The sequence below is a fragment of the Pogonomyrmex barbatus genome, unplaced genomic scaffold (genome assembly GCF_055798465.1).
Source record: "Pogonomyrmex barbatus isolate J1 unplaced genomic scaffold, ASM5579846v1 scaffold2, whole genome shotgun sequence".
Classification (NCBI taxonomy): Eukaryota; Metazoa; Arthropoda; class Insecta; order Hymenoptera; family Formicidae; genus Pogonomyrmex; species Pogonomyrmex barbatus.
Window position 1 is genome coordinate 17,115,926 of NW_028297116.1, and position 15,487 is coordinate 17,131,412.

The 15,487-nt window shown below is 45.6% G+C and overlaps 1 long non-coding RNA gene across 1 annotated transcript; it reads right to left on the reverse strand.

Annotated features, from left to right (window-relative positions):
- Positions 1 to 1,770: 1,770 nt before the first annotated feature.
- LOC148936721 (uncharacterized) lies at positions 1,771 to 2,904 on the reverse strand. The gene is made up of 2 exons (XR_016139293.1): positions 2,790 to 2,904; positions 1,771 to 2,693 (listed from the first exon to the last, which is right to left on the reverse strand). It is a non-coding gene; the product is annotated as an uncharacterized LOC148936721 (long non-coding RNA).
- Positions 2,905 to 15,487: the final 12,583 nt, after the last annotated feature.

Below are 15,487 nucleotides of genomic sequence, written 5' to 3' on the forward strand. Positions count from 1 at the left end.
TTGTATATATATATATATCAGATTCGCGTAATCTTTTTCTTCTTATCTAGATCTTTTCACCACGAGCCAACGCCGGAGAAGGAAACGTTATTAAAGTCGGCGATCGAGATTCACGTCGTTAAGTATTAATGAACGTACACGCGGATTCGATTCTTCCCCGTTTGGACACAGCACGAAAAAGGAGAACGTCGTCGCGGGATTCGAATGGCTCTCTTGTTCCGAAAACACTAGTGTCGCCTCAGCCAGTGAGGCCATTACACGCACGAGTAAGAATGCAAGAATGCGGAGCGGCGAACGGAGCGAGAGGATGTACGAGCATTGCTAACAACGGCAGCAAGAGAGAGAGAGAGAGAGAGAGAGAGAGAGAGAGAGAGAGAGAGAGGGGCAACAAAGGACACGATAAGTCTCATGAGTCGCGGCTATGTTCGTTTGAAGAGGAGCACGAAGGGAGGAGTGACGGAGAAACGGAGAAGGAGAGGCGCTCCTCCCGATTGTCGTGCGTACGGATATAAACGTAGGCAAGAAAGCGAGAGAAGAAGAGTGATTAATCTTGCGGTCTTCCACGTCTCAAGGCGCGGACGTGTGTTATTGATGGAGACTTCTTTCGACCTCCATCCTTGCCGTTCCTCTCCGAGAAGCGCGTTTATCCCCCTCGCCGTCGTCGTCGTCGTCGTCGTCGTCGTCGTCGTCGTCGTCGTCGTCGTAGTCGTCGTCGTCGTCGTCGTCGTCATCGTCATCGTCGTCGTCGTCGTCGTCGTCATCATCGTCGTCGTCGTCGCCACCGACCTTTTTCTCGTTCTATCCTTCCTGCCCGATTCCCTTCGGGCGACCGCGACAAGCGCGTGGCGTGTACACCTAAGTACTCCCCGTGTGTTGACCCTGAGATCCGTGGCGGGACGCCATCCCAAACGAGGAGGAATTCGTTCGAGGACGAAACGCGTACGGCTTCTCCACGATGGTTATTTTCGCAGTACGAACGATCGCGCTCTAATGGCGGCCATTCGAGCCACTTTATCGTTTCTAAGTCTGCCGCGGAAATAGTAGCTGAACGTTTCACATACAAAGATAAATAAAGTAGCATAAAACGTGCAATATTCGCGAAACACGTCAATAGCCATAACATAACCGTGTCTGCTATATGAATACTTGGCGAATACATATTACGTCCGTACTTCTATTACCATTCTACGAGCCTCGTTTCTCCTCGCGTCGCCATTATTGATATCCAACGAGGCACTAGCCGATAGCAAGTCTTCCAAGAATTTTTCCTGTATACTCTGTCGACATGAACGAATAAGTTGACTTTCAGGAAGGGGTTGACGACCACATCGTTTCTCTTCATCCGCAACTGTAAGCCCCGAGAAGGAGAGAGGGCGGTGTGGGTTACGCGCTTTTTCTACCGCGCGTCATTAATATCCGTTGCTGCGACGCCTCCTCGCAATTTGTCAACATCTGATATTTAATTTTACGCCCCTTTACTTTGGCCGTATGTACGATACGTGTGCGCGTACGTGTTGCAGGTGTAAACCGCCGTCCTGCAAAACGCCTGCATTTGTGCCGCAAAATGTTGCACACCATATTCCTGTATCTTCCGAATTAGCATTTATATATTTCTTTAAATTTATCATTGCTGGCGTCTTGAACCCCATAAATAATATCCCCTCCTGGAGTGACGATCAACAGAAACGTCACCTTGGAAACAGCGGAAATAGTCGCATATTCCCAAAGACAAACAACCAATGTCGTACACTCGACTCCCAATATCCTCTAGTAATGCGCAACATGTGTTTAACTTGAGCCCTACTTGCACCCCGGGGAGAAGTTAGCTGTCGAAGTCGATACCACGAGTGTTCATGGATTTAACTAGTGCACCAAAGATGCCTTAGAGGCGAAACAATTTACGTAAAATTCGATGCTCGCTCGAATACATCTGCTTTCGACTCTACTAAAATTGAACACATATCCCTAAATCTCACTTCAGCGTAGAAAAATAAATTTTTTACAGATCCGATCGATATAAGATTTCAATACATTTTTTTAATTCATCTATCCCTCAATTTACTGTTATAATAAAATTTGAAGTTCGTTGTTTACATAAAACTAGAATCCATTCTTCATAGGGTTTGACTTCGCTAATATCGATTTCGATATATACGTGTAGTTTGCAAAAATAATACAACACTTCATTCAAATTAATTAAACTTGGCTGTCGGCGAGCGAGCAACCAATAGCATCGTTTGAACACAATGTTAATCCCGTGGAACACAGGTGATTTCTTTGGCGTGGCGTTTTTCATTTTTCGCAGCGTCTTCCCTCGCTTTTTGCTCGTCGCTGATATACCGGCACTACTAGTAGCAGCAAGTAGGTATAAACGTACTAGCAACCAGAAGATAATAGACGACCGACATTCTCCCGGGTACCGTTAATCATCGGGAATGAGGCCTGTACGTGGTGAGGGGCTCGATGCGAAACCGCAGGGATACGACGATGGTGTGTGACGATGGTGTGGGATGAGATGTGGGAGGCGTTATGGCGTTAGACGGTCAGCACCTAGCAGAAACGGAAGTGACCGCACACTGGAGCAATGGATATCCCATGGGATCTGGTGATGGGCACTGCCCGGTCTCATACCCAGAGACGGAAAAACCTTTAAGCTTTCCGAGGGTTCGCGAAGAATTTTATGAAGCTTCCAGCTAAAATAAGAAAAAAAGAAGCGATAGTTAAAAATTAATTCCGTTTTTAAAAGAGATATTATCGACAACAACGAATAGAGTCATCATTACACATACCATATCGTGAGTTTTATTAGAAAAATATATCCTGCCATTTCGCAAATGGTCGCGACGTATATCACGGGCGACGGAGTAACTGTAATGCGAAATGCACGAGTAATTTACGTTTATTACGCGACCAGCGGCGTTACGGCGTATCGTATATCAGATAAAGATTTTTCCCATTTTTTTTATGCTAGTTTATATAAAGTATATTTATGAGATTGCGTTTTCGAAGTTTCGAAATCGTCCCGGTCCTCCTTGCACTCGACGGTCACCACCGCGACGGAATAACACCTCCGTTAATCACAACGTCCGCTAAAAAAATTCCGCCATCGAGAGAAAGAGAGGGAAATGACGAAAATCAGAGCGGTATTTAGCGAGTAAGCGTTACTTTCGGGTGTGTAAAATTGCCACGCGGGGGAGGACGAGCCCGGTGATTCGTAGTGGAGTATCAGCACGTGTCAGGCAGGATCGCCGTGTGAAACACAATTGGTATTAATGCGGGACGCGCGGCGGGCACGCGTGCGCGCGCGCGCGCGAGCGAGCGAGCGAGCGAGCGAGCGAAAGCGCGAGTGCGCGGGCGCTTGGGCGGCCACGCAAGGACGAGATAAATGATGACTCGCTTTCAGCCTTTTGCTCCTTTTCCATTCGAATGGAAAATGGATATTAATGGGCCCCAACTAGCCGACGCGTCGGCAATGGTCAGATGCGCGTAGGTACACCCGCGGCGGACTTGGGATCCGGGTTTAATGCGCATAAACGTATATATACACGAGCGTGTCTCAGCAGTTAGCCCACAGTCAGGTTCAGAGCGAGTCGCGGATAGACTCATCAGCCTGGACATGCCCCGCTGATTATACGACCTAGCGGCTCATTATTGCGGGCTCTAAAAGCATCTGCCGTTTATCTCGCCGCGTTGAATCGACCGGATTTCATCCGGCATGATTAGCGTTTATGCGAGACAATCCGCGCCGCATTATCCAATTTGTATTACATCTTGCTTCCTCCGCATCAAGATCGTGCGAATCATCATTATTTCAGAACTGATCGTATCAAATACCTTTCTTTCTTTCTTGTAATACTAATTATTAATTAATAGCCGTTGAAATTATCAACGTGTGCGTAATGATTGCTAAATCGTTATCTCTTTCATATAAATTATTTTGTTCCATTGTATACAACCAACCACAAACAGTCCTTCCGCGATTACGAGACAATAAAACGTGAATAAAACGAAGATAGGTTTCGCCTCTAATTATCGTCATCGACAGAATTTTCGTTTCGTCTGGACGGTAATTAAGAACAAGCCGTCGGCTTTGTGCGTCCTAATAAAGAACAGTGATGAAATCAATCATGTCACGAAAAGCCGAGAGAAACGTCGAAAGCTGTCGTGAACGATTTTATTCGAATAAGGATCGACTATAGGGAGAATGCGAGAAGTTTTATTGTTCTTAGATAAAAACTCAACAAAGACGATTTATATATAGAGATTCAAGTATAAAATATAAAATTCAAATATAGATATAAAAGATTTGGAAGTGACACTTCAAGATAATCGCGACGACAGCTTATAAATTATAAAAAGAAAACGGAAAAAAATATAAAAGACGTAAAAAAAATAACTTGGAAGTGGTAAATTATTGAAAATATTACTGATATTTATATAAATAAAATAGATCTTTGCACAGAAAATAGTTAGAGGTGCATGAACTTTTCAGCACTTTTTTATTTTTTTGAAAAAATAATTTGATATAAAAGATTTAAAAGAAAGACTTCAAAAGAAAAATAACTTGAAATTAATAAGTATATTTAATTTGAGATAAAAAAAAGTCGGAATACTAAATCTGTACTTGCATGGAACCGCATGTAAATCGAAGGGACAGCGAGACGAGAAATTTTTAGGTATCGGATAGCTACTGGTAAAGTAGGCACCCGGGTCACCACGTCGCGATAAGCTAATGCGTTTCGTGGGTTTTAATGAGGTTGATTGGCGGCTATACGAGACCTCCGGTTTCTCGTATCGCCGAACCAAATGTGTTCACCTCTGTTCGAGCTCGCTCGAACAGAGTATTACTTACTTAAAAAACTCAGTCAGTTGGTATGTCTAAATTGTTTCCCGCCCGAATGGGAGGAGTCAGGCGAGTTTTAATATTTTATATTCTCGTATACATTGAAAAGATGCGCCTGAGTGATCAAATATGCATCTATGATATATCATAATCGGTAGCTGACACTAATCAGGCTACGATTAATCAGCAGCTCGTCGTGTTTCAAAACCTGCATTCTATTTCGAGATACTCTGAGGTAGTTAATGACATCAGAAATCTTTTCCACGTGTACGGAGATAATGCCCACAAAAATAAACTCGATTACGACCGACCGAGAGAGTAAGAAATCAAAGCGAAAAATAGGAAAAAAGACGAGATATTTCTATATGATCGATACGTAAATCGTATTTCTTCGCACATAATTATACACTAGTACAGAAAGAATTTATTAGAATTTATGGACGACGACGACATTGGGGATGGTTTTTGATTTCACAGTCGACATGTTTCTGTATATCTTCTTTCTGATTTGATATTTTTATAATCGAAAGCACGTGGAGAAGGAGAAAAGAAAGAGAGAGAGAGAGAGAGAGAGAGAGAGAGAGAGAGAGAGAGAGAAAGAGAGAGAGAGAGAGGGGCTGAGAAATAGTGATTACAGCCAAGCTCTCGCACACGAATTAGTGTAGCATTATCAGGATCATTCGTCACGCTCGCGCGACGAGCGGTGTATTTCTATTTCGCGTGGGCGAGTTCGTCTCGGAAAGAAATGCACGAGCGATACCACGATGGAGAAAAATGCAATGCCGTTTTGCAATCCGCGACGGTGCCGATGGCGGCAGCTCCCCCCTCCGAGACTGTCTCGGTAGTCCGTCGATTGCGTGTTTCACGGGTGTGTTTCATGCCGATGCACAACGATCGAGGTGCCTGCTCGCCGGTCGTGCCTTATATCGCCGGTCATCAATGATCTAACAAGCGTGCCGCGAAACGCGTTGTTACGAGCGTCCGTTTAAGAAGGAGTCGTGTCTGCCCCTACGAAACAATGAACGGGCATAATTAACCGATGGCTGCGAGCGAGCGAGCGAGCGAGCGAGCGGAGCGCGTTGTAATCGCATCGGGCTCTTTGTCGTTGACAATGTCGACTTTCACCTCGCGCCGATGACGCGGCCGGTGAGAAATAATCGAGCGCGATAATAGGCATAATTGCCTTTCCGTCCGGTGACGCTCGCATATTTGCCATAACGAACGCTTATGCAAGCGGATATGTGAAAATATCACCGATCCGGCGACTAAAAAAAATTATACATATATGCAATTGGAAAGCAAATTATGTGTTACATGAAGGTTTCTTGTATCCGATAATGATCGTACACGTTGATTCTCTATCGCGCGCGCATAATTTGCTTAATTAATTAAATGCAAAAAGAAACATCTGCGATTTTATGATGATACATTTATAAATATGAACTCGTAGAGATTGTATATTTATTTATGATGAGCTATTTTGGTGATCTTTTTCTTTTTTATTTATGATGAGATGTTTCGATGTTGCAAATTGGTGCCGCGTAATCGTGAGAATTGTCGCCGCCACTCGTCATCATTCTACTTTCTTGCTAACTTTCGTTGGATACATACCTGGATAATATCGCGAGCGATCGTTATACCGTTTTCTAATGTCTGTCGCAATGTTTTAACGATCTTTGACTCATCTAGTTCCCGCTAACGCGGTCTCCCTGCCAGAGTATAATTAACTCGGATAAGAATTCCTTTATGCTTCAGCCCACACATGGCCGATCCTGCATGGCCAGTGGTAAGATTAGTCCCGTTGGACGCGTTTGTATCTGATCTGTTTACTGCCAACTGCTCTTTGTCACAGACCCCGATTGTCCTTATATCGTTAATTCATAGCCATTGTCCAATAGCCATTTCGGCTACTGGACGTTTACCGCAATTTGTTAAATGCGCGAGGCGTATAATTATGTATGAGATATCCGATTCATCTCTAATTGAAAATTATCTTGAGCCTTGCATGATTCCACTCAAATCGACATTGTAAAAATTGAATAAAAAAAAAAAAGACTATCGAGTGTTAAAAATTTTACATCCTTCTCCTTGATTCATCGTACCCAATATATGTTTCAAGGAAAAGCGTTCTCTTTTCGCGGAGATTCCGATCTAATTAATTATTCAACAACGCGACATCGCCTGCTTTTAAACGGCGCGTTTTTCCTCGATCGTAACCGCCACGTTCGCCATCTATTCGACCAGCAATTCCGATTTCAATGAATTAGCATTCGCGTGCGCGCAGAGGAAGGGGGCAGTAAAGAGGGATGGAGGCGGGAAGGCGGATATAAACACAGAGGAACGAGAGAAAAATCTGGAGAGACCGAGGGAGAAAGTCCGTTACGGGGGTGAGAGGAGGAACGGCCGGTCCCAAGCCAGTCACAGATGGCCAATTACTCTCGACAATAAACACAATTTAATTTTATATTCATTCCACTTAGCGCTTAGGCGCGGTAATCCATCACCGGGGATTATTTCGGCTATCTCCTGGCCGACTAGCAACACACCTATGAACCACACAGACGCCTATGCAGTATGCTGCGCCCCACGCCGATGTGTGGCGCATATGTACTAACACCACACACCACACACACACACACACACACACACACACACACACACACACACACACACACACACACACACCGCGCGCGCGCGCACACACACACACACGCACACGCACACGCACGCACGCACGCACGCACGCACGCACGCATACGCACGCACGCATACGCACGCACACGCACGCATACATACACATATACACGACGTTGCAGCACCTACGTGCTTCTGCGAGCTCGCGCGATATATGCAGCCGGCTAATAGCGTTCGTGCGCTACATATTTATGCCTGAGATGGCTGATACCCGGTCGCTACTGGATGTGATTGCTTCTCCGGTGGTCCCGGAGTTTGTGCTAATCGTTTTCCCAGCGTAACATTCCACTGTCTTTACTCCAAGCAGAAAAAAATCAACTGGAACGCAGAAGCGCGCGCTGCAGATTATTTTCCGCCTGATCAGTCTATGAATTAATTAGCGGGTTATGATATAATTATTGAGCCTATTTCGAAGCGTCGACCGTATCTCAAATGATTTCTCGGATTGTGCTAAATTGTATGTACGTAAAGCGACGACTGTTCAAGAGTCTCTCTTTACGTCGTGAAAATACGGTGCGCGCAGGTGGGAAGGCGCGAGGCGTTGATTCGTGCAATTTGAATGGCGCATAGCTCGAGATCCAGTTAATTTCGCGCCGACTCCCGTGAGAATGGAAACGTAGAAATACATAAACACCGTACACGCCTTCATACATGTCTATATATATAGGTACTACGTATACATAAGATCCTCGTCGAGTCGTCGCCGTCGCTGTGTCGTCGTCGTCGTCGTCGTCGTCGTCGTCATCGTCGTCGTCGGTCGTCGCCATCGCCGTCGCCGTCGCCGTTCGTTCGCTTCTTATGCAAATCAGGCGGAAAAACTCGCGTGTTTCCAGCGTGTTTTAATTATTCAAGCGACAACTTTCTGCAATGAAATTAGAACTCGCGCAGTCGTGACTGCCGGCGACAAGTGTTTTGCTTATGGCTGCCACCGCCCATCCCCGATGAAAGAAGGAGAGTCGTATAAATTACTGAGGTATATCCAAATTCACAGGAGAAGAAAAAGTCTAGAAAGAAAAAAAAAAGGAAAATTAAGAAATTGAGAAAAAACATTGTGACAGTACGTTCTATGTAGCGCGAATTTTTTAATGCAAATAGGCATTAATATGGCATTGTCGTTGCTTCCTGTTACCGACGACTTCTTAAGTGCAACGTGTGTACCTCATCTTCGTAGTGAGAGTTGGATTTGGACAATGCGCCCGCTGAAATTTCTTCGAGGACCACCCCTTACGCCGACGTAGCAACGAGCGGAGTCGCAAATATAGCAAACTCGTACGAGAAAGGTATACTGGGTTGGTAGTTACTCGATAATAACAATAGCAGTCGTGCCACCCGGGGCATACAGAGCGTGTTTGGCGCCGCGTTTGTATGAATGAAATTATTCGCTTCTAGGAATATATAGCCAAACGCGTTACTGTGTTGCGGAGGGCGAGCGGACGAGGGGATGGTGGAGGATGCTTTTCTCCTCCTTACATGCCGGTATATAGGTGTTGATTGCACCGCGGCAGCTGTGTTTTATGCTTTCTCGCCTCTTGCGCGAGAGACCCACCTTTTCTTATATTATATTATAGCGACGTGTTGAACGGCGTCTCGTACCAGTTTCGACAATCCCTGAGTATTATACGCGCCGCTACGCAAAACAATGGCGATTGCGACACAGTCGCGTTTTACAAGCATCATAGTAGGGGATAACGTCGAAAATTCTCTTATTTCCGAGAAAGATATTCCTCTTGTTCCTGAAAAAGAGAGAGAGAGAGAGAGAGAGAGAGAGAGAGAAAGTGCATAAATTAAATAACAAACATATATATTTTACAATGCGCAAAACATATTTTCAAGATAAGAATTTATTTTATCCGCGAGTAAAAATGAGAAAGATTCAATTTGGTTCATGAAGACGCGACGATCTGTATTCCAGAGGCGTCTTTTTCAAAAAGTCACAGACATCGGACAGTGGATTCGTCGGTGGTGCCCGCGTGTTCATTGTGCTGCTCGTCACGCGGACCCGCCGCCGCGCGATAGGCAAAAGGAGACAGAAGCAGCTCGGGGAGAAGAGTCAGCTCTTATTTATGGCTATATTAATCCTTAAATGGTATCTAATGTCACACCGGCACCAAGGCAGATCTATCTGATGGGAGGGCGCGGAGCCCCGCCGGTCGCCCCAACACCGCCGCGTGGAACTTGCCATTGTCGTACGTATTCATACGTGTGTTCTTGTACGGCCGTGCTGCCGCTGCCAGGCACTCCTACCACACCGGAGTACAAACGACGGTGTCGAGTTACCGGATGGTACACCACGGGGTGTCCGTGACTTATACCCTGTTTGGTTACCCTGGTTCTTCAGCCCCTCCCTGCGGAGCCTCTCTCACCTACTACTGCCTTTCGTCTCCCACATCTCGCGGGCCTAAACTCTCTCTTTCTTTTCTCCCACCCTCTCTCTCTCTCTCTCTCTCTCTCTCTTTTGCGGTTCGTGCCGTACCGCTGCTCCCGCGACCGAGATGTTTTGCAAAACAAACGTTTGTATCTGCACGCTCGACCAAGCGCGAAACCCCCCATCGTCGGGGGCGACGTTAATAGACGGTGAAAGCTCGCCAGCTTTCGCCCCCAATGTGCCTCGCGCCTCGTGACCTCGCCTCACGCTAATGCGAGATAGAATTTATTCCGGCATAAGAAAGATAAATACATTAACTATATAATCCAATTAACAGAATTCAAATGAAAAAGTTTGTGATCCAAAGGAGTTGAGGATCTAAAAGCTTCACAAAATCTCTTCATTCTATGCTTCTATAATCGACTACGCTTAATTGTTTGTTTAACAAATATCACCAAATCGATCACGAGAAAAACGGTGTACGGAGAAAGACAGCTCTTATAAATGGAGGAAAAGGGGATAAAAAGAGAAGGAGATGCAAGGGAGAAGGAAGGAACGTGCAATAGCGCGTCGCGTTACGGAATAATGCACGGCGGGGTGCACGGTGCCGCATTTAATCCAGCAATAACAGAAATATCAGTATAGGAGCACAATGGCCGGCGTGCAGATATATCTGTTATATACGGAGATACGTGGCGCGCGGGATAACTGTGTATAGGACGTCCATGTAGACAACGTATACCCGGTGCGTACCATCGCCACCGTCGGCGGTGCGGCAGGCTGGTTGGTCGGTTATTGAGGTGTCACAGGCAACAGCACCAACAACGTGCGAACCAACCGAGCCGAGGCTAATGAATGGCATCCTCCCTTTTCTTTTCTGCCTATGAAAAATTATTGCCACTGCCTTCTCTCTCCCTCTCTCTGCTTCTCTCTCTCTCTCTCTCTCTCTCTCTCTCTCTCTCTCTCTCTCTCTCTCTCTCTTTCTCTTGCACGCACGGGGGATTCCCCCCCACCGGATCTTCGTCTCACGGTGTCGACCTACCACCGCGCTCCGGGCGTTCCGACGCGACGCGGTCCCGACGATGGCCGCGATACTCTCCGCAGCGATGTCGGTGACGGTTGCCGCTGGCTCGCTGGTGTGCTCGACGGCGCCCCGCGGCGAAACCAGCTGGCCTCCGGTCATGGCTCTCGGTCCTGATTCCCGATGCACCCATCGCGAGCATTGTCGTTGCACACGCGGATGACATGTATATATATATATGCACACGGCTGGCTGCGGTCGCGCGCTAGACTTAAGTGATCCTATGCCTTCGAAGTTTACATGTATATATATATGTGTGTGTGTGTGTGTGTGTGTGTGTGTGTGTGTGTGTGTGTGTGTGTGTGTGTGTGTGTGTGTGCATACGGTAGCGAAATATGTGGAAGAGAGCTTTGCCCGATGTGCTTTTGTGTACGGGCCGTCGAGCTCGCCGCGCACATTTGTCTTGATAAAAGGGACGAGCAAATTAAAAGTAATGATTTGTAGAAATATTTTGGTCCTGGCCCTTCTTTCGCGCTGCCCCACGAGGGAAATGGAGCCATTACGGTGCCTAATGCCTCATCTGTTAGCCGTGCGAAATCCTGCTTGCTCCTGTGGGGCATGCTTACAATGCTCCATTTATATAAAACGAAAGGATATTCTGTCCTCTTTGGCTTACAACAGTGAACAGAATGGTGGTGTGATCTACCGAATATGGGAGAAGATATGAGAAAGACAATCAAAGCTATCGCACTGAAAGTGTATTCGTTCAGTTCAATTATGTTCTTATATACGTAAATATATACTTTTTTTTACACATAAATTTTCCATCAAAGGCATTGAGGCAATGAATTACAATTTGATTAGCATTTATTTAGCTTCCGCGAGAATTTGTTACGCCGGGATCAAGATAACTATCGTGCGTGCTTTCCGCGAACGCGGCCGGATAGTCGAATAAACGCTCGCACCACGACCGGTAGCAGGCATGTAATGCGGATCAATGGTACGGAAAGAAGAATCCACGCTGCGAAATCGTGTATACGAATGCCCTGTAATCAAATAAAGGGGAACAATGTTGGCGAACGATGCGAGTCAGCCAGCTCAGCAGTGCGATTTCGAACCCGCCCGTTCCTTGTCCTGGACACACCCCCACCGTAACCGAGCGAGCGCTGTTATCCGCGTATCCTACGACTCACTTCGTGGTTCCCTTTACCCGATCCCTTTCTCTCTTTCTCTCACTCTTTCTTTCTTTCCTTGTTTCTTCTTCCTTCTCTACTCTGTGTACATGTGTGTGTATGTGTGTGTGTGCGCGCGCGCGTGTGGGGTGTATATGATGTGTGTGTGTGTGTGTGTGTGTACACACACACACACACACACACACACATTCATCATTCACCTAGCATTTCTCTCGCAACTCGCAATCGTACCTCATAGACTATTCAATATGAGACAGAGAGCAAATTTGAAACTGCGTCGTTCTATACATCGCGCAAAGTATATTTTACAGTGGGAAACGTCCAACACGGGGACACTGGCCACCGCCTTATTTACGATGGAGAATTTATGACCGTGTTACAACAAGACGGTACAACTGGAAACTTATATCTCTAAACGATTCTCCGATATCGAGTGTCACCGCTAATTTGATGACGATAACTGGTCCGCAGTCCACGAACGACGCTATTTACGAGCATAGCGCGAACTAGTCTACAGATGACAATTATCAGAAACCAATAATTTCTGTAAGACCATTTAGGTAATCTCATACTCATCGGACTCGCGATGTCGCAAAAGAAAAAAAATCTATTCTTCGAGAGACCTCGTACAAAACTTCGTTGTCCGCGACTTCGAGTCGCTCGTCTATTCTCGTCTCCTGATGAATATACCCCTGAGACTACGGACCGACGAAGGGGGAGTGGGTTGGAAAGCCCACGATGATAGATAACGTCGGTCCGTTTGTCTTCGTAATAATATTGGCCCGCGGTCCGTCATCCCGCTTAAACGGGTCTACAAACGCAAACACAGTAGCCGAGCCAGTTAATTAATGTACGAGTTGTAACGTTGTTAACCTACAATCACAGTTACATAGCACCAACGTGGCGATAATTCACTCTAGGCGTCGTGGTATTCGCGCATACGTGGCGTACGCTACTTGACACTCGAGTACATTCATTAGTGCGGTAAAGACAGAGTAATTCTGGTACTCGAAAGCGATTGCACTAGAGAGAGAGAGAGAGAGAGAGAGAGAGAGAGAGAGAGAGAGAGAGAGAGAGAGAAAAATTCGCTTCTTGCAAGGCAACTTGGAGAGACGAATTTTTGTTGGGGACAAAGATCAATCCTGGCGAACATTATCCTGCTTGATCGTGCGTTCCCAATGCGCACATTATTCCGCGAGCAGATACTGGGAGGTCGTTCCGCGAGGAAGAGAGGAATGTCCTAGAGGTCACTCCTTTGATCAGACACCGAAGACGTATGCGGTTTAATATTGCCTGACCCGAGAATGTAAGAGAGAAAGAGAGAAAGAGAGAGAAGGATAGGAAGGAAGGTCACCTCTTCTCTCTCCGCGGCGGTCTCGGCGGAATACACGTACGGTCCGTGGTACGAGTGGAGATCCGGTCCACTCACCGCTCGTCGTCTCGTTGACAAATGTCTCGAGCATCCCCTGGGCATCTCCGTCTCCTCCTCCTCCTGGCTTAGGTTCGCCATCATCCCTTAACTCGCACTATCGAGCCACTCTCGGGCGAGCCTTGCGGAACGTTAATCCGAAGGAACGATTCACCCCTCGTGCGACACATAGAGACCATTCAATTACCGGATGACGAACATCGTTGCCTGTCAGTTTGTAAATTACTTGCGTCATTGTCGAAACAGTCGGGCGCTATTTTACACAAAGAAGACATCTTTCTTTATTATATAAATAATTATTATATAAATAATTTCCTTTCTTATATTCGCTAAGCAAATATTTTCGTGCCTTTTTTACACATTTGCATAATATGTATAAAAAATTATTTTTAGATTTATTTATTTTGCTGTAAGTTGTTCGCGCGACAACATTTATCGGAAATTAAGATGTGACAACGTTATTATTATTATTATTATTATTATTCGCGACTGTCTCAGAGATATTCTCCATTTTTCTTATCTGCCACGTATCACGTGTCTCCGATTAATCCGTCACTTTGCAAAATACGTGTGCAAAACGATCGGCTATCCAATTAATTTTCGACGACTCCATTTCTGGTATCGTAATTCTATTTTGCGACACCGGTGTGATATTTCCGTGTATTATTGCCGGGAGCGTCGTCGAAAATACGTGTCGGATAATTAATTTTTATCCAACCGTGATTGTAAGTGAAGTGATTTAATTACGTTATTAAACGTATGTCAGTTAAACGACTGTAAGTAGGAAAATTGCGGCGAAAATATCGACGTGGTTAAATTGGCAAACGGAGATAATGCAGATAAGATATAAGTAAATAGTCGACAATAAAAGTATTTTTATTCCCGATACTCACGTCAAACGATAATAAAATATAATTTCGTAATGATGTGTCCATTTCTTTTTCAAAGATCATCCATTTACTTAGTAATAACATCGCCTTCCGCAGAATGTCGCGATAAGAGGATTAATTCTTAAATGATCTTATTTCGGTTAAATCTCAATTCTTTATATATAATTGGTTCGGAGATATTTTATCAGTTTCTTCCAGGTCTAATCAATTACGTCATTCGTGTGCGAAGACATTTCCTACCTCGATCCTCAAATAGAATCTTCTTGCCTGTGTGTCTCTCACTTTTCATGAACCCAAACCAGGGTTTACGTATTCATATCCACGCGACATGTCGGGGAAAACGACGTAGAAAGTGTGCGGGCGAAAAAGGGACGTGGACAGCGTTGGGGCGGTAAGAGAAGGGAAAGGAAAAGAGGAAAGATGAGAAGGAGAACCCCCCCTCCCTATGAAGGGTGAAAGAGAGGAAAAGTTTACAGCCCGTGTCCGAAAGATTCGTGCTGGGGCAGTCGATAAAAAATGTTTCTCGCGCCGAGATAATAAAAGTGCGAATAAGCGGCAGGCGGCAAGGGGAGATGAGAGACGAGGAAAAGAGATGTATGATGCGAGGAGGACCAGGGAGAGTGGTGATCGAGAGTGGGTGGGGGGGTACAGGAGAAGGGTCGGCGCGGCGGATGTTTGAAATATTCCCCCGTCCGACTCGAGGCTCGCGATGGGAAATCTTTATTGATTCGTACCCGTCGGCCGTGGCGCGTATATGGCTCCGGGTCAATATGATTGCTCTGCTTGGCTCTTCGCGTTGGCTGTTCGCGCGTTTTGTATATCTTCGCGGGGCACGTATACGCGTACGTGCGATCCCGCATGCCGTCATGATTGCGAGTGGCCGCATGACAATGGCCGTTTGACATTATTGATACATGAAAAGAATGATTTTGCTGAAATATCCAAGAATTTGGCAGCAAAAGCATGAGAATAATAATGCAAAATTTGTTTATTGTAGAAAGTAATTTCAATATTTTATATAATTTTTCGATGGCTTGATAAAATTATTTTCA